The sequence below is a fragment of the Dioscorea cayenensis genome, chromosome 20 (assembly GCF_009730915.1).
Source record: "Dioscorea cayenensis subsp. rotundata cultivar TDr96_F1 chromosome 20, TDr96_F1_v2_PseudoChromosome.rev07_lg8_w22 25.fasta, whole genome shotgun sequence".
Taxonomy (NCBI): domain Eukaryota; kingdom Viridiplantae; phylum Streptophyta; class Magnoliopsida; order Dioscoreales; family Dioscoreaceae; genus Dioscorea; species Dioscorea cayenensis.
In genome coordinates, this window is record NC_052490.1 from 21,356,854 (window position 1) to 21,376,214 (window position 19,361).

Consider the following 19,361-nt stretch of genomic DNA (forward strand, 5'->3'; position numbering starts at 1 on the left):
GTTAGAGCTTCCTCTTGTTATCTTCAAGAGTGGAATCAAGATTCAGAAATTTAATAGCCCAATAAGCTTTGTGTTCAAGTTCAACAGGTAAGTGATAGGCTTTTCCATAGACTAGTCTATAAGGAGTAGTTCCTATAGGAGTCTTGTAAGCAGTTCTGTATGCCAATAGAGCGCCATCCAAGTACTATGCCAATCCCTTCTATTTTAAGCAACTGTTTTCTCCAGAATTCATTTTAAATCTCTGTTGGACACTTCCACTTGCCCACTAGTTTGAGGGTGATATGGTGTTGCCCTTTTATGGCAGACACCATAACGCTTCAAGATTTTTGCAAATTGAGTATTTTGGAAGTGAGTGCCTCGATCGCTAATGATTGCCCATGGTGCTCAAATTTTGGAAATTAATTTCTTCGAGAATTTTACCACCTCCCTTGCATCACTTGTTGGTAAGGCTTAAGCTTCCACCCATTTAGATACATAGTCAACTACCATGAGGATGAATCTGTACCGATGGGAGCTTGGGAAGGGTCCCAAAAAATCAATCCCCATACATCAAAGACTTTACAAGCTTGATTCTAACTATGGGGCATCTTATCCCAATGAGAAATGTTACCTACCCGCTAACACCTATCACATGATTGTATGAATTTTTGGGTGTCTTGAAATAATGATGGCCAATAGAAACCTTAATCAAAAATCTTTTTTGCCATTCGGTTTGCATTATAATGGGCCCTAGTTGGTCCTGAATGATAGTGTTTCAAGATACTTAGACCCTCCATCCGAGATACACATCTTCAAATGACTTGATCAGAATAAACTCTAAATAAAGGAGGAACTTCCCACATGAAGTGCTTAAGGTCCGAAAAGAATTTCTTTCATTGTTGATGCATGAACCATTTTTGGGAAGACTCCGCCAACCAAGTAGTTGTCTAAATCAGCAAACCATGGTGGCTCTTTCTCTTCCACTACCTGAATACTGTACAAGTGTTCTTCATGGAATGAGTCATTGATGTCTTTCTCTCTCAAAGCTTCCAGATTAGGATTCTCAAAATGGGATAAATGATCGGCTATGAGGTTCTCTGCCCCTCGCTTGTCCTTGATCTTAAGATCGAACTCCTGTAGTAATAAGACCCACCTAATCAATCATTGTTTAGCATCTGACTTACTAAGTAGGTACCAAAAGGCTGAATGATCAGCATACACCACCACTTTGGAAAGAACTAAATAAGATCAAAATTTATTGGATGGAAATGTTTGTCTCGCCACTGCCCCAGCTATTGTCTTGCTTGCATAATATATAGGATGAAAATGTTTGTCTCACCACTGCCTAAGGACTGTACCCACTATAAAATCACTTGCATCATACATCAATTCAAATGGAGAGTCCCAGCCTGGAGCTATCATTATGGGTGCTTGAATTAATTTCTCCTTAAGTGTAACAAAAACTTTTTCCAACTGTAAAATCACATGCATCATTGTCGAACTCAAATAGAACATCTTTTTCTAACAACTTTGTTAAGGGCCTAGCAATTTTTGAGAAATCCTTTATGAATATTATAGAGAAACCTGCATATCCCAGAAAACTTCTGATGGCTTTTACTAAATTTGGGGGATGTACCCGTTCTATGACAGAGATCTTTTCCTTGTCTACCTCAATTCCTTCTTTTGAAATTTTGTGCCCTAGGACTATCCCTTCTTGGACCATGAAATAGCATTTCTCCCAACTTAGCACAAGATTAGTTTCTTCACATTGTATTAGGACTTGTTCTAGATTCTTGAGGCATAACTCAAATAAATCACCAAAGACAGAAAAATCATCCATAAACACTTCCATAAAGTCTTCCACCATGTCTTCAAAAATCATCATCATGCATCTTTGAAACATAGCAGGGGCATTGCATAGCTTGAAAGGCATGCGGCGATAAGCAAATGTGCCATATAGACATGTGAATGAGGTCTTCTCTTGATCTTCTGGTGTGTTAGGGATTTGGAGAAGACCATCCGAGAAATAGTAAGTTGCTAGGGAACCCATCTAAGAAATAGTAATAAGTGTGCCCCACTAGTCGTTCGAGCATCTGATCGATAAACGACAAAAGGAAATGATCCTTCCAAGTAGTGTCATTGAATTTTTTGTAATCAATGCAAACACGCCATCCGGTGACCTTTCGGGTTGGGATTAACTCATTCTTATCATTAATAATCATGGGCATCCCCCTTTCTTCGGAACCAATTGCACTAGACTTACCCATTCACTTTCGGATATTAGATAAATAATTCCTACATCAAGAAGTTTGATGACTTCAGCCCTTACTACTTCCTTCATATTCAGATTGAGTCTTTTTTTTAGGCAAAGCTAAAGGTTTGTGATCATCCTCCGTCAAAATTTTGTGAGTACCAAAGGATGGATTTATCCCCTTTATGTCAGTTATCTTCCAAGCAATTGCTTTCTTGTGCCTTTTTAAAACATTCACCAGGTCTTTCTTTTGTTCAATTGTTAGATTTGTAGAAATAATGACTGGAAGTTGTGTTCCTTCCCCTAAGAAGGTATACTCATGATGTTCATGTAGTGTCTTCAACTCTAACTCAGGTGCTTCCTCTGTTGATGCCTTCAAGCCCTTGTTCCTCAGCTCATCACACTGTTCAGACTCTTTTTCTTCTGTGGAAACTGAACTCTCATCTGAACCTTCATTGATGCCACACACATGCAGCATAACATAATCAATTCCTTCTCCTTGATCATCTCTTAGTTCGAGCATCTGATTGGAATGGGGTACTTGTTGTTTCTCACTATTCAACATGTGCAGATCAATCGGGGTACTATCTTCTTCCTTTGATGGGAATTCTCTAGAATTCATATAATTTGAGAATATTGCTCTCCAAGTGTCATTCTCACAGGCCATGCTCAAACCTTCCCACGGCTTAAATGTGCAGAAAAAATTATCTTTGATGTATCACAAGTGCTGTTGATTTGGCATCCACTCATGCCAAATGTCAGCCATGCTCATTTCACTTCCTTGTGCAAGATTCAAATTTGCCATGATGCACCTATAGCATAAATTGCATAACAAATAAAAATCATCAAAAGCAAATTAAAACTAATGTAATATAAGAGGAATATAAAATTGGAAAGAATGAATATAAGATCAAATACATAAATAAACAAATGGCTAGAGCAATGAGCTAAAAGTTTCCTAGAATTCCGTAATGCTCCCCGTCAATGGCGCCAAAAACTTGATCACTTCCCCACAAGGGCACGGGATCACCAAGTAATACCCTTTGTGTGACACAGGGATCATATTCCTCGGGGTTAAGGATCGACTATTACTCCTTCACCGCATACTATCTAGCTCAACATCTTAAATAAGAGAATTTACTTTGCTAAATGTAATAAAGTAGATATGATAGAACTACACAAGTTAAAGAACAAAGCAAGAGATTACAAGAGCTACAATGAAATGCAAAGGCCTATGGATGTGGATTCCCTTGAGGGGTCATCATGATGCAAGGACAAAGACTAATAGATCCAAGGATGATTTGGACCGAGGAATCCCAAGATTAGATCAACCCAAATTTCTAGGTAATTGAACCTTAATCCCATAAGAATGTTTGGCGGAATCTCTTCCTAACCAACACCCCTATGATTACATTAAGAACAAGAAGATCCCAAGACAAGAGTACACTTAACCTAAGTTTACCCTTGAAGAACGGAAGGCTACTGACATCCAATCTCTTGGCATGTTGGTACAAGTAACCCCTTTTATTTTATACATGATCTAATACATGTGAGTAGATCACATCGATGTATACAACTCAAGATAGAACTACAGATTTCTCCATAAGTAATTCTAAGCATGAAGCACAATGAATTAAATCGTGAATCACAATGAATTAAATCACAAATCAACCCAAGCATTATAATTAAGCAACAATCATCCAAAATACATGATGAACCCCCAAGGTTCACTGACATGTGGTGGCCTTGGGAGTCTAGTGTGCTATCATACAAGTGTGAGCAAGAATATAAAGCAAACACAGTAAAAGTTCATAGATGACACTCACTAGTCAAAATGATGAAGAAGGAGGTGGAGATCGGGCCGAATGATGCTTGCCCCATCCAAGGAGTGCCGAATGACGCTTCCCCTAGTTGAGGACCTCTTCTCGGTCTTAGAAACCTCTCTTCCTTGGTGGTGGATCTCTCCTTTGAATGATCAAGCTCTTGAAACCTTCTTTAGCCCTAAAATGTCACCTTCAAAGACATCTTCATTCTTTCTCTTCTCCTCTCCAAATGGTGGCGAAAGAATCCCTTTGAAAACCCTAGAAACCTATTTTAGTACCCCGAGGGCATACGGGGCCATATGGGATCATATGGAGAGCATATTACACACAAAACATTGATAAATCAAGGCATATCAATGTCCATACGACCTTCATGGGCCCCATATGGATGTAGCATGAACTAGGCAAAATTCTCTTCCTTAAAAAACCTGCAGGTGATACAGTAGTTGCTACAATTAAATTTCTGTAGTACTCTAGCTACAGTAATATACCACAGTACTACGAGATATGGTTTTCTTTTTTTCCACCCTAATGGTGTCCTCGTGTTCTCCTTGGCTTCTCTATGTCCTACTGATAAGTGCTTGTGCGATATGAATGCGAAGCGTTCAATCCTTATGTTGAGCATTACTTTCCTCAGTTTTCTACATTAATATGTGTGTTTTTATGTTACTTTTACGCAGGTAGGGTTGTGAGGCTGAGTATGAAGGAAATAGGCCATTGTGGATCATAATGCACCTATTTTGGAGGAGATCTAGCTAAGGTTCAAACGCGAAGACATAGGACAGGTGTGAGATGCTAGAGTATGTGCCAACCTCCTCGCATTCGACTGAGCACATCTATTTGGAGGGACACAAAGGCAGTCACGCTCGAGCATTCCGACTTATGCATATAAGAACAAGAGCCCCGCCAACATGTATATCATTGAAGAAGCAAGTGATTCACGACGTGAACGTGTGCCTGTTTGCGTTACCCCGATGAAAGTATGGAATTGGGAAGTTAATCAGGTCGAAGACTGTAGAAGAGTACTGTAGCAATTACTGTTGTAACACTGTTCACAGCCGGCCGAGAAATCAGAGAAACAGAGAATCCACACGGGCGTGTGGAAATTATCCACGCCCGTGTGGAAATTTCTGCACGAGCACATGTATCGTCCAATCCCGTGGAGTTGCCCAATTCCAGCACTATTTAAAGCCGATTCAGCCCCGATTTTGGTATTCTTTTCTCCATCTTTTCCCCAACTTGTGAGAGAGCTTCGGCTAGTGTTTCAAGGGGTATTGGCCAAGGTTTTGGAGAGGTTCTACGGCTCCGACATCGTGATTCCATTAGGAAGAAGGTTTGGTAGGGGAGCTTCCATCGAGGCGTATCCTATACCGGACGAAAGGAATCCTTGGACGACGAGTAGAGGACTTTCCACAAGACCATCGACGCGACCATCGAGGGGGTTTCTTTATGGATTCATTGCTTTTACATTCGATTTCTTTGATTGTACTAAGCTCCATAGAGGGCTAAACCCCTAGTGGGTACTTGGATGATTGTGAACCATAGGATGTATTTGTTTCATTGAACTTCTTTATTATGCTTTCAATAAATTGATGTTTATTGTGAGTTCCAACCTTGAATGCTTAATTGTATCAACATTTCCCCTAGAGTGACACTAGGGTTGAGAGTCCTTGTTGGTGACCTTGTGAGTGAGTGACACACCACTAGCGTTAGACAAAGCTAGGTTGGAGAGGGTTGAGAGGGTGAGTCGAGAGGTATAGGAGCGTCTCCTTTCCCCTCCGACGTGATAGATTCTACCTCCGTTCCTCGAGTTCTTTGCGGCCATAATAGAGTGAATGGTCTAAGGGATGAACCTCCACTGGGGCCTAGTTGCGCGTGCAATGGAGTCAAGCATTGAGAGGATCTTAGTATCTAGGGCTTAATTGTGGCTAGGGACCTTCCACCTGGACCAAAGGGGTAGTTCTATATTTAGGAAGATATTTATCACCTGGAATCCCTAGAGCTCATTGCAACTCTATGCGATTCCGAGGTGTTGAGATTGTTCGATTTCTCCTCCGGGACATGTATAGAGTTAGCCATAGTTGACCTTAGATTTGGGACTATGTATGTAAGGATTTCCACGACTCACCATTGCATTGATTAGGAAGTATAATAAAGAATTCTTGCACTTGAAGCGATCATCCTAGGTGAAGCATTATCCGAGTACCCCATTCTTTATCGATTGCCTTACCCTCTTCTTACTTTTGCTCTTTCACTTGTTGTTTTTATCGTTGAGAATTAAATCAATTTCACACTTATCACTATTGATATTCCACATAGCTAAGAATCAAATTAAGTATTTCCACTCCCTACTCCCTGTGGATTCGACCCCGCTCACCCGGGATTATTACTTCGACAAGCCCGTGCACTTGAGGGATATAAGCAAGGGGACCTTGTCAAGTTTTTGGCGCCGTTGCCGGGGAGTAGGTGTTTAGAGATACTTTGCACTTTGTTTTCTTATCTATTTACCCTTCATTCTATTTCACATTTCTTCTCTATCACCGTTCTGATTTGTTCTAAAAGAAATTTATTTCACACTTTCTTATCTTCCATCATTCTCATTTGTTTTCTTTTTGTCATGTTTTTACTTTTTTTCTTGCAAGGATTTTTAAATGATGATTGACCCAATCATTGCTCTATATTTGTAGGTGGAAGCTCTCAGTAAAAAAGTTGATAGAATTTTTACTTCAAGACAACAAAACATTCCATGTTACAACGCATATCATCCAATTGAAGTGGGCTACCCAAATGTATTATGGGATATTGGTGAACAACATTGGGAGGCACCTCAAGAGGAATGTCAAATGGGTGAGGTACTCGGAGAGGATGCATTTCAATTACAAAGAGTATTAGCTAACTTTATTGAAGCATCCGATGTCTGCGTCCAAAATATCGAGATCACACGAAGATGTCATGAAGCCTCCTATAAAAACCTTGAGCATCAACTAGGAGGGATACTTGACACACTCTCCAGGGAACAACAAGTATTTGAGCAAGCAAGTTAAGTTCCTTATAGAGATGATGTGGTAGTGAACGACAATGAAGAAGTTGGGCAAATTGAGTACATTGGTGTAGAAAATGAAAAGGGAGAAGCTGAATACCATTTTGAGATTTTGGACAGTATGAATGAAGATTGTGCTTGTGAGCGAGAAAATTTTCAAGTGGATTTGCTAGTGTCATGTTCCTTTCAAGCTGAAAATATACAAGAAGAAGTAAATCCTAAGGTAATGGAACAAGCACCACTCTTTGGGATTGATCAATTCGTAAATTGCATGAAAGAGATTTTGGGGTTGGGAGAAGATGTGGGTAGGAGATTGAAACCATCCAATGACCCACCTATGCTAAGCTTGGACAATTCCCAACCCAAATTGTTTCCTTGGAGGCCAAAGGTAAAATGGTTGGACTCTCCAACAAATATTCCACCCCGGCAAGCAAATTTTTGGTTTAAGGGAAGTAGCTATGCAATGTCTAGTCAGGAGGAACATACTCTTTTCAAGCCTCCATAAGGTAAAGAAGAGGTACATCAAGCTTAGTGACGTAAAACAAGCGCTTCTTGGGAGGCAACCCAAGCAATTACTGTTTTCCTAGTTTTTAGTTTAGTGTTTACATGAATAAGAGCTTAAGTGTTGGTGTTTTGATTCTTATAAGCCATTGTTATGCTTTTCTTGTGGACCGTTGGTGTTATCTTGTGCTTTCATGTGTTTTGGTGAAGTTTTGGTCGTTTGAGCTATTTCTCATGTTTTTTCACTGGTAAAACTTACATATTAGGGTAGGCTCTGAGCGTGTAAACATGTTAAAAATATTTTCTACAGAGCCTGCAGAATTTTCTAAGGCATCCAGAGAAAACACACGGGCGTGTAGAATTTCCGCACGCCCGTGGATTTGCACTGCGAGCTCATCCAGACAAGGCACAGGGGCGTGTGGCTACCCCTGTGGACGACCATGCAACTGGCGCACGCCCGTGGGTAATTTCCGCACGGGCGTGTGAGTTCCTGCAGAGTTGAGAAGTTTTTCCGAGAGCACACAAGGGTGTGGACTCGCCCCTGTGGGCAACCTTGTGAACCACGCACGGGCGTGGATAATTTCTGCACGCCCGTGCGAAACTCTGCAGGTTGCTCCCTCCATCCTGAGAAAACACAGGGGCGTGCGGCCGCCCCTGTGAGTTGGGCCATGTGAATAACCACGCCCGTGGGGAATTTCCGCACGGGCGTGTGTTAGACTTGATAATTTTCTCGGATGATCCAGGAAGCCACAGGGGCGTGCGTCCTCCCCTGTAGGTCGGGCGCACGGGCGTGGATATTTTCCGCATGCCCGTGTGATATCATTCAGAGTCAAAGGAGCATTTTCCCGAGAAAGCACAGGGACGTGTGTACGTCCCTGTGGAGCTCTCGAAGTGAGGCGCATGGCGTGTGTAATTTCCACACGCCCGTGGGGATACATAGAATTTCAAGAGATGTGATTTTCTTCTTAAAAACCTTGTGATCCGTCTCATTCTTCATCTCCAGTCGCCGGAAAATGGTTCCTGATTATCTTTTGACCCTTCGTCGCTAATTAGAGGAATTTTCTTCGCTAATCTTACCGAATTTCAGATGTTTCCATATTCATCTCTTCGGTAATCCTTTGATCCTCTTTTCTTCGCCAATTATGGTTTTTCACGGGTTGAATGCTTTTAAGTGCGAGTTTTCATGCATGATGGATGTGTAGTAAGCAGTTAGAAGTGATTTTACAATTGAATTGTTAAGATTTGTTGTGCACCTGTGCGGGAGTTTCACACTCTGCAGAGCCACACGGGCGTGGGTAATATCCACAGGCCCGTGTGGAATGCTGCAGTATATTGCTTCTGAGATTTTTTTTTACTGTTTTCATCTTTTGCACTCCAGCTATGGCACCTCGAGCGAAGAAGAACGAAGTTAAGCGCCTCAGACTTACTTCACCCGAGCTGATACATATGGAATTCTCGAACCCCGAGCATCAGGCTCGCTTCGAGAGACTTTCAGCACTCGGGTTTGGTCAGACTTGCTTTGTGGATTTACAAGTGCTTCAGCAGTTCAGCGAGGGGTGATAAGGTGATTAATGAGATTGATGAGATCGTCGGCGGTGGGAAGTCGGAGGAGGCTGGCGACAATTAGTGAACCGACTACCGCACACTTACGCTAGAGGTTTTAGCGTCCTTTGAGTTTCGATTGCTACATAGGATAGTTGACACTACAGAGGCGATACAGTTTTGGGCATTCGGACATCCATTCTCTATGAGTGTCATTGAGTTTTCAATTAGGACGGGCCTGTACGATGTCGCTTATACAGGTACCGTGGAGTATGGCCGACTACCGATGAGATTTTTCGAGTGTCGAGTCACCCCATATCATGCATACTGAGATTTTTGTGTGGGTGTGGGGAGTACGTCATCGGGATTATCGAAGGCTTCTAGTTTGTCCCGGTTCGATTCTGAGATACATACACGCGATCATCAGCAGTCCGTGGCAGTCGAGCGAGATAACACGACCCGCTTTTAACCGGATCGGATCTGCTTTTCTTATACTCCATGGCTCGCAATGTACCACTTCATTTAGGGTACATTCTAGCAGATGTTTTGCAGTACCAGGGTCGTTCGACAAGAGTGGGTCTACTATTTGCGGGCCCTTATATCACCAGACTCATTCTAGGAATGGGTTTGAGCGACGCTCTACGTGGTGCTGAGAGGACAGTTGTGCCCATAGCTCTTACATTCGATACGATCAGGATGATGGGGTTGGTACGGAGGTTTGGGCCAGGGGTTTATGTTCTCACTCCAGCTACCGCTGAGACCACCAGAAGCGAAGGAGATACTACGGGGGGTATCCAGCAGACTCCTCCATCTTCTATAGCACCAGGTATTCGAGCCTATGATCGTATCGAGAGGCTGGAGACCGATGTTAGAGAGATTCGGACTAAGATAGAGGAGCTCCGGGCTTTGCAGTCGGCTCAGTACACAGATCTTATGGCCCGATTCGATTTCCATCGAGATCTCCTGAGACCCGGATCTTCAGTACCTCCAGCGCCTCTATCCTCGAACCCAGCACCAGAGGACCCACTATATGCTTCCACTTCCGCAGCAGCAGCACAGGAGCTTGAGCGCAGTACCGACACTTGACTTCTTCTTCTTTACTTTCATTTATTTTACTTTATCTTATTTTCTTATTTTTAGTCTTGTTCACTCAGAAAGGACTTTCCTTCTGATTTTATGTTATTTTGCATTATCGAGTTGTATTCATTGCTTCATCTTTTATACACTCGAGTTATTTTTGTTTTTCTTGAAAATCACTGAACCCCCTCGTTTATGCGTGCAGATGGTCTTGTCTTCTTGGAAATTGAGACTTAGTCATGGGCACGGCCAAGGTGCTTTGGCACTTGGCCGTGCGAGCTTCACAACCCGTTGGAACACTACTCCCAATGAATTAGCTCCATCAAACGCAACACTATGAGTCAGGGAGTATTGTTTTGATTGCTTCTCCCACATATATTTTTCATTGATATACATTATGAGTGCTTGCATGTGTACATTGAGGACAATTTACAACTTAAGTGTGGGGGGAAGTTTCATAGTGCACACATCATTTCTATTGTTCTTGATTGATTTATGCTCACATAGCCAATGGCGGTTCACCCTAGTTGCAATGATTGTATTCTTAAGTTTAGGAAAATTGTTAACATTGAATGTTTTCATGCTCTAGTTCTTGCTTGAATTTTTAGGAATTTTTGCCCGATTTACACTTAGTGCACTACTCACTCTTTGAACTCTATTGGAAACTCATGTTCAATGTTAAAGGGACTAGTTAGATTTATTTTCTTGTGCTAAAAAAAAATGAAAATGAAAATGAAAAGAAGGAACAAAATAGTTTTATTGTTTATCTGAATTGTTGGGCGGAAAGAGCTACCACCTATGAAGTATGAAGCTACTCTCATAAGTCGGATACTAGTTATGCCCTAATGAGAGAAAGAGCTATCTCATAGGATGAATGAAAGCTACCACTCGGGTAGAAAGAGCTACCACCTCGAAAGTGTGAAAGCCACCTTAGCGGCCGCTTTGGAAAGGGCTACCTTAGAGGATGTGTGAAGCTACTACCATCTTTTAAAATTTTTATCACTTGTGTAGATAAATAAGTCCCTTGCACTTAGAAATTTGAGGAGTATAACTTGGGGTGTTTTGAGTGAGTTCACACACTTATATGAAATTCGGGTTTGTTATCCTTTTTGGTTCATGTTTTTAGCTAGAGCATTGATTTTTCATATTTAGTGTTGAAATTTCCCTTACTTGTAGAATGCTATCTTTTGTATACTTTGGTGAACCTAAGGCCAAGCACTTTCAATATTTTCTTCACAGATGCACACGGTGTTTTAATGTTTGCTCGAGGACAAGCAAAAGCTTAAGTGTGGGGGAGTTTGATAAGTGCTTGTGCGATATGAATGCGAAGCGTTCATTCCTTTTATTGAGCATTACTTTCCTCAATTTTCTACATTAATATGTGTGTTTTTATATTACTTTTACGCAGGTAGGGTTGTGAGGCTGAGTATGAAGGAAATGGGCCAATGTGCATCATAATGCACCTATTTTGGAGGAGATCTTGTTAAGGTTCAAACGCGAAGACATAGGTCAGGTGTGAGATGCTAGAGTGTGTGCCAACCTCCTCGCATTCGAGTGAGCACATCTATTTGGAGGGGCACAAAGGCAGTCACGCTCGAGCATTCCGACTTATGCATATAAGAACAAGAGCCCCGCCAACATGTATATCATCGAAGAAGCAAGTGATTCACGACGTGAACGTGTGCCCGTTTGCGTTACCCCGATGAAAGTATGGAATTGGGAAGTTAATCAGGTCGAAGACTGTACCAGAGTGCTGGAGCAACACTGTAGCAATTACTGTAGTAACACTGTTCACAACCGGCCGAGAAATCAGAGAAACAGAGAATCCACACGGGCGTGTGGAAATTATCCACGCCCATGTGGAAATTCCGCACGAGCGCGTGTATCGTCCAAGCCCGTGGAGTTGCCCGATTCCAGCCCTATTTAAAGCCGATTCAGCCCCGATTTTGGTGTTCTTTTCTCCATCTTTTCCCCAACTTGTGAGAGAGCTTCGGCTAGGGTTTCGAGGGGTATTGGCCAAGGTTTTGGAGAGGTTCTACAGCTCTAACATCGTGATTGCATTAGGAAGAAGGTTGGTAGGGGAGCTTCCATCGAGGCGTATCCTATACCGGATGAAGGAATCCTTGGACGACGAGTAGAGGACTTTCCACAAGACCATCGACGCGACCATCGAGGGGGTTTCTTTATTGATTCATTGCTTTTACATTCGATTTCTTTGATTGTACTAAGCTCTATAGAGAGCTAAACCCCTAGTGGGTACTTGGATGATTGTGAACCCTAGGATGTATTCGTTTCATTGAACTTCTTTATTATGCTTTCAATAAATTGATGTTTATTGTGAGTTCCAACCTTGAATGCTTAATTGTATCAACATTTCCCCTAGAGTGACACTAGGGTTGAGAGTCCTTGTTGGTGACCTTGTGAGTGAGTGACACACCACTAGCGTTAGACAAAGCTAGGTTGGAGAGGGTTGAGAGGGTGAGTCGAGAGGTACAGGAGCGTCCCCTTTCCCCTCCGACGTGATAGATTCTACCTCCGTTCCTCGAGTTCTTTGCGGCCATAATAGAGTGAATGGTCTAAGGGATGAACCTCCGCTGGGGCCTAGTTGCGCGTGCAATGGAGTGAAGCGTTGAGAGGATCTTAGTATCTAGGGCTTAATTGTGGCTAGAGACCTTCCACCTGGACCAAAGAGGTAGGTCTATATTTAGGAAGAGATTTATCACCTGGAATCCCTAGAGCTCATTGCAACTCTATGCGATTACGAGGTGTTGAGATTGTTCGATTTCTCCTCCGGGACATGTATAGAGTTAGGCATAGTTGACCTTATATTTGGGACTATGTATGTAAGGATTTCCACGACTCACCATTGCATTGATTAGGAAGCATAATAGAGAATTCTTGCACTTGAAGCGATCATCCTAGGTGAAGCATTATCCGAGTACCCCATTATTTATCGATTGCCTTACCCTCTTCTTACTTTTGCTCTTTCACTTGTTGTTTTTATTGTTGAGAATTGAATCAATTTCACACTTATCACTATTGATATTCCACATAGCTAAGAATCAAATTAAGTATTTCCACTCCCTACTCCCTGTGGATTCGACCCCGCTCACCCGGGATTATTACTTCGACAAGCCCGTGCACTTGCGGGATATAAGCAAGGGGACCTTGTCACCTACAAAGTAAATAACACTTGATCAAGCACAAAACGGGCATCAATTTTTAAGAAAATACATGCTAAGTGTATAAAATACATACATTTAGAAACTTATCGACAACCCGAAACCCTGTCTCTTTTTCCTTTCTTCTTTTTTTCTTCATTAGTAGTTTTAATTATTATAACAATCTTTTGAATAGGCTAGATATTAGGAAACGAACTAGAATTAAGAGCTTTTACGAGTCCCTGTGGATTCGACTACTCGATCCCATTGGGTACACTTTACTACTTGTACGACCCGTGCACTTGCAGTTGTGCAAGGGCATATTATGTTTTTGGCGCCGTTGCTGGGGACTAGCAACTCTTGAGAAAGTTTTACTTTCTAGTAATTTAGCCATTTTTTTCTTTATTTTAGTTTATCTTGCACTCTTTTATTTTTCTACTATTTTTGATTTGTGGTTTACCGAATTGGTTTACATGTGTTTTTGCATAACCAGAGGAAGTTACTTTTCTCCACTTGTGAGTCCTAATCTGAAGTTAGAGAGAACATTGCGTAGAAGGTTTAGACAAGTAAATCTCAAGGAAACATGTTCAGTGGAAATCAGTATTGAGGTTGATCAGAATGAATTAATGGCTAAAAATCAGAAATGGCTAAAAATCAGTAAAGGAGTATTTCAGATTATGCTAAGCCAAATTTGGAGGGAGTAGGGTCCAGCATTGTTTGTCCTCTTATGATGGTAAATAACTTTGAGCTGAAACCTAATTTCATACAGATGGTAACAAATGTGTCAGTTTAATAAATTCTTCCACCAATCTCCGGATCTTCTTCAACCAATGTCGAAGGGTTTCCTCAAGTCAAACCTGGAGCTACAACCAAAGAAAGGAAAGAAAATCATAATGATGGAAGAATAAGAAAGTGTGAAATAGAACAAGTGATGAATAGCTAAAATAGTAAAGTGCAAAGTGTTTCCAAAATGCCTATTCCCTGGCAACAGTGCCAAAAACTTGGCACACCCCTTACGATTGTGTATCGCAAGTGCACGGGTTGTCAAAGTAATAAAATACCCTAGTGAGTGGTAGTCGTATCCATAGGGAATAGTGATCAGAAACACAAGAATTGCTATTTAACTATGGTGAAGATGATTTCAAGTGGTGTGAACAATATTGATGCAAATAGAAATTAAAAGAATAAGAAGGAGACGCAATAAAATGTTAGGAGAAGCAATCGATAGAAAGTGGGGTACCCGGACATTTCTCACCCTAGGACTATTGCTTCAAGTGGAAGACCAATCATTATATCTCCTAACTGATGTTTAATGAGTCATGGAAATCCTTAAACACACGGTCCCAAACCTAAGGTCAACCGTAACTAACCCTATACTATGCCCCAGTGGAAAAGAATGCTCTCGACGCATCATACTGTTCAAGGTTGTATAAAGCTCTAGCTTTGTCTAACCCTCATGGTGTGTCACTCATCCACAAGTAGTACCAAGATGGATTCTCAACCCTAGTGTCACTCTAAGGGAAAATCACATGAAAGAGCATTCAAGATTGGAACTCAATTAGAACATAAATTAAAGAAAATATAATGAAAGGTCAATGAAACAAAATTATCCTAGCGTTTACAAGTCCAAACACCCACTAGGGGTTTAGCTCTCCATGGAGCAAGATACAATCAATAATAGAATCGAAAGTAAAAACATGCAATCTATAAAAAAAACCCCCTTGTAGTATGTATCAATGGTCTTGTGGAGTAGCCTCGTCTTCTCCAAAGGTTCCCTCATCAAGCGTAGGGCACACCTCGCCGAATCGATGCTAACAAAAGCTCGCCTAATAACTATCTTCCAATCGAATGCAGTGTCGAAGGCCGTAGAACCACTCCAAAAACCTAACCAAAGCCTCTTCAAACAGGAGTACGCGAGCGCCTCCAAAGTTGGGGAGAAGATGGGGAGAAGATGGGAAAAAGACTCTTTAAAATGGCTGAAATCGTGACTTAAATAAGGCTGGAATCGGCCATCCACACGGGCGTGTGGAATTTCCACACGCCCGTGTGAATCTCCAAGAAATGCTTTTTCTACGATCTATGAACAGTAACTTCTATAATGGTTTGCTACATCAAAGTCCTGCAGTATTTTGCCAAAATTCTCTCAAATCCACACTTTTCATCGATGCCACATGAATGGGCACACATCCATACGGTAGATCGTGTTACATCTTTAATAACAATCACATTGACAAAGATCTTGCTAGCCTTGCACAAGTCGAAACACGCACAAGTGACTGCCTTTGTGCCCCTCCAAACCATGTATTTGCTTGAGCAAAATGAAGGTTGGCACACATTCAGGTGTCTTTAAGCACAACTTGTGTCTTCGCATTTGTTTACTCCAAGATTTCATCAACAAGGCGTATCCACTATTGTCTCCATAACCCTATATGCACAAAAGAAGACAAATACATATATATGAGCGATAAAATCTGAGAAAAGTAATGCTCAATGTAAGAAAAAAAATACTCCGTATTACTAGTACACAAGAACTTATAACCCCTTATTCAGCTATTCATGGTGCAGGAAATGTTGGGGGAATTCGACTCCATGACTCCTTGTGGGTGTCAAAACGTATGTTAAGCTAGTGACGTCAAACAAATGCTTCTTAGGAGGCAACCCAAGTGTTTTCGTGTGTGTGTTTTTTTTTGTTTTTCTTCTCTTGGTTATGTATTAGTTCTCTTTAGTTGTTTTCTTTATTTGGTTGTTTGTTGTTATCAGACTTAGTTATCTTTTAGTTCGGGTCATTTTGGGGGCTCTTGAGTATTCATGTTTCCATTCCAAAGCTCTATTTTGAAGTTAGTGGTTATTCGGGAGTGTATTTCTAATGTTCTACAGCTTCTTTATTTTTTCAAGTCAAGCACTGTCATGCTTATGGCTGTGCATTTTGCAAGAGTTATAGAAACTTTATATTTGGGAGCAAGGACTGACATGCTCTTGCCTGTGTGGGCGACTGTGCTTGAGGAAGCACGATCTGGTTGCCCTTTGTAGGGTCATGTATTGTTTTTTTGAGTTTTGCAAAGTTTTCCAGTAAAAAACATGGCCTTAAGCACAGTCTCAAGCACGACTGTGCTCTCTTAGGACATTATTTCTTTCATAAGGAGCTCAGCATGGTCTTAAGCATGATTGTGCTGATGGGGCGTGCTCTAGCTCAACTGTTCCCCTTCCAATTTTCTATTTTTTCCCCACCAGCCTGCATGGCCCGCCATATCTATCTTCTCTTGCGAACCTTTGTCTTTCATCTTTGGTCAGATTTCGGTTTTCTTGCTGAGTTTTTTAGTCTTTCTCTTGTGGATTCTCTCTAACCCATTTTCTTCTCTGCCCTGAGCTAAGGTATGCTTTTATTTGTGGTTCTAGGCCTTGTATATGTATCTTTTGCTTCACCAATCTCTTGCATTTCTTGTATGCATATTTAACTTGCTTTACAATGCTTGGTCCATGTTAGTAGGCTAGAAACCATACATGATTGCTCTTTTTCTTGTTCAAGAAGACAACTAAGCACATGCGTGCTTCATAAGAAGCACGACCATGCTCTCCACTTTGCGGTAGGCTATTTCTAGGTAAGCACAGTGGTGCTTTAATCTCTCAGCACGAGCATGCTCTTTTGCCTACAAGAGCGTGCTTGTATTTTTTATTACTTATTCTATAGTACATCCATGCTCTTTTCTAGTCAGCACACCTATGCTGCTTGTGCAGCATGGCAGTGCCATAGTCACTTGTCCTTGAATTGACTTGTGTATTTAATTCTTATGTAGGATTATTCCAAGGCAGAAGACGCGTACATCTGAGCCTGCACCCAAGCGGGCTAGGGGTGTGAGCAGTTCTTAAGCCGTCCCTATGGAGCTCTAGTTTGGTGCACCATCACATTAGTTGAGGTACAACCGGTTGTATACAAAGTGCATCAGCGAGTCTTAAGAGATCGATTGGCATGTTCTACATGATATGGGGCTCAGTGATGAGGTTCAAGGGCTTTTACGGTCAAGAGCTTGGAGACAGCTTTTTAACATCACGAACACTACATATCATGAGCTAACATTGGAGTTTCTTACCACTTTTGATTTTGAGCGGGGATGATCAATTTCAACAGGGCCGACACCCATCCAGTTTCAGGCATTTGGTTCCATGTATCGTTTGAGCTTGACAAAGTATTCAGTGCATTTGGGACTATATAATGAGGCAATTACTGACCACAAAGTATAATGCCCCTCATGATTGAGTGACTACCTGGGGAGACTCTGGAGTCTTGATGTTGTTGATTGAGCACCACCAGCAGATATGACCCCCGTCGTACAAGGGCCACCAGCCTTCATTCAACTGCCCTCAGGTATATTCATCATCTAGTAAGACACACATTACTAGGGCGAGAAGATAGCATTGGAATGATAGACCGTAGGGATTTTGATTACCTTCTCAGTATGGTCAACAGTTCCACCTTTACCTAGGACATAAAGTCACCCTTGCTATGTATTATCAAGCGGCTGATCCTAGGGTTGGAGTCATATTTGCTAGCCCCTGCATCTCCCGGCTCATCAGAGGGATAGGACTTCGAGCAAGGATCAGTGGTATAGGATTAAGAGTGGCAGTATCCCGATCACCCTTAACACCCTCTGAGCTATAAGGATGGTACGACTGATTAGGACTACCCACACACCAGGTATCATGTTACTCCTTCTCGTACTCATGCTCCCACTACTGATCCAATTTCTCTACCACCGACTCGATCCTCTACAACCATGCTGCACCATTAATGAGTTCATCACTCTACCATCATTGTCTAGGACGGAGTGTCATGAGTATCGCTACTCATCTTGGCGATGTGGGGATTGCCACTACTAATTTGGAGTGAGAGAGGTCTGAGTCTTTTGACTCTGAGAGTGGAGATGATTCGAGAAGCGATAGAGGATCACCACCGCTAGATGAGCCTATTGATGCTGCTACTAATACTTCTGGTTCAGATGACCTTGTTAAAATAGAGTCTATGTCTGATTGAGCAACATTCGACCTTTTATCATTTTAGTTTTTAATTTTAGCACATGACTTGGAAGCACGGTATTGGCTCTCCTAGCACCAACGCGCTGAGGGATTATAGTCAATAAGCACAGGGCATGCTTACGCTTGTGCATTTTACTGGCATCGTACCGAAGATCACTTCCTAGTGTTTGGAGCTATGCATGGTCATCAGCAAGGCCATGCATGCATTGGGAAAATGGTATTTATGCTGTAAAGTTAGATTTTAGAGGAATCTTCTTCTCTCTTTTCAAAGGCACGGATTAGGGCAGCCGTCATCATCATTCAGGGCTAGCTTCAGAGTAGAGATAAGCACAGGATAAAAGGATTGCAGGCGATGATCATTGTCAAGCTTTCTCCAACATGATTGTGAAGAAAGAAGGGAGTATAATGGATAATCTTTATTTCTCTTATTGCTTTTCTATGATTAATTTTAGAACCGTGAGGGGCTAACCATGTTTTGGTGTATTGGATTGTGAACCTTGACATTATGATGTATTGACTTGTGTTATTTGATTATTGAGTTTCCATGTAAACTCCCTTTTGATTATTTGGTTTATCTTCTTCTGTTGATTGCCATTGATGTTTGTATATTGCAAAACTCGATGTGGGGATTGCCGCTATCTACGAGAGCATTGATGTGGTGTGCATGTGATGTGCTATCCCACAAGTGTACAGATCACCAAGTAATATGATAAGTGTTTGTGCGATATGAATGCGAAGAAATTCATTCCTTATGTTAAGCATTACTTTTCTCGGGTTTTTAACACTAATATGTGTGTTTTTATGTTACTTTCGTGCAGGTGGGGCTGTGAGGCCGACTATGAAGGAAAGAAGCCAATGTGGATCGCAATACACCGATTTTGGAGGAAATCTTGCTAAGGTTCAAACGAGAAGACATAGGTTGGGTATGAGATGCTAGAGTGTGTGCCAACCTCCTC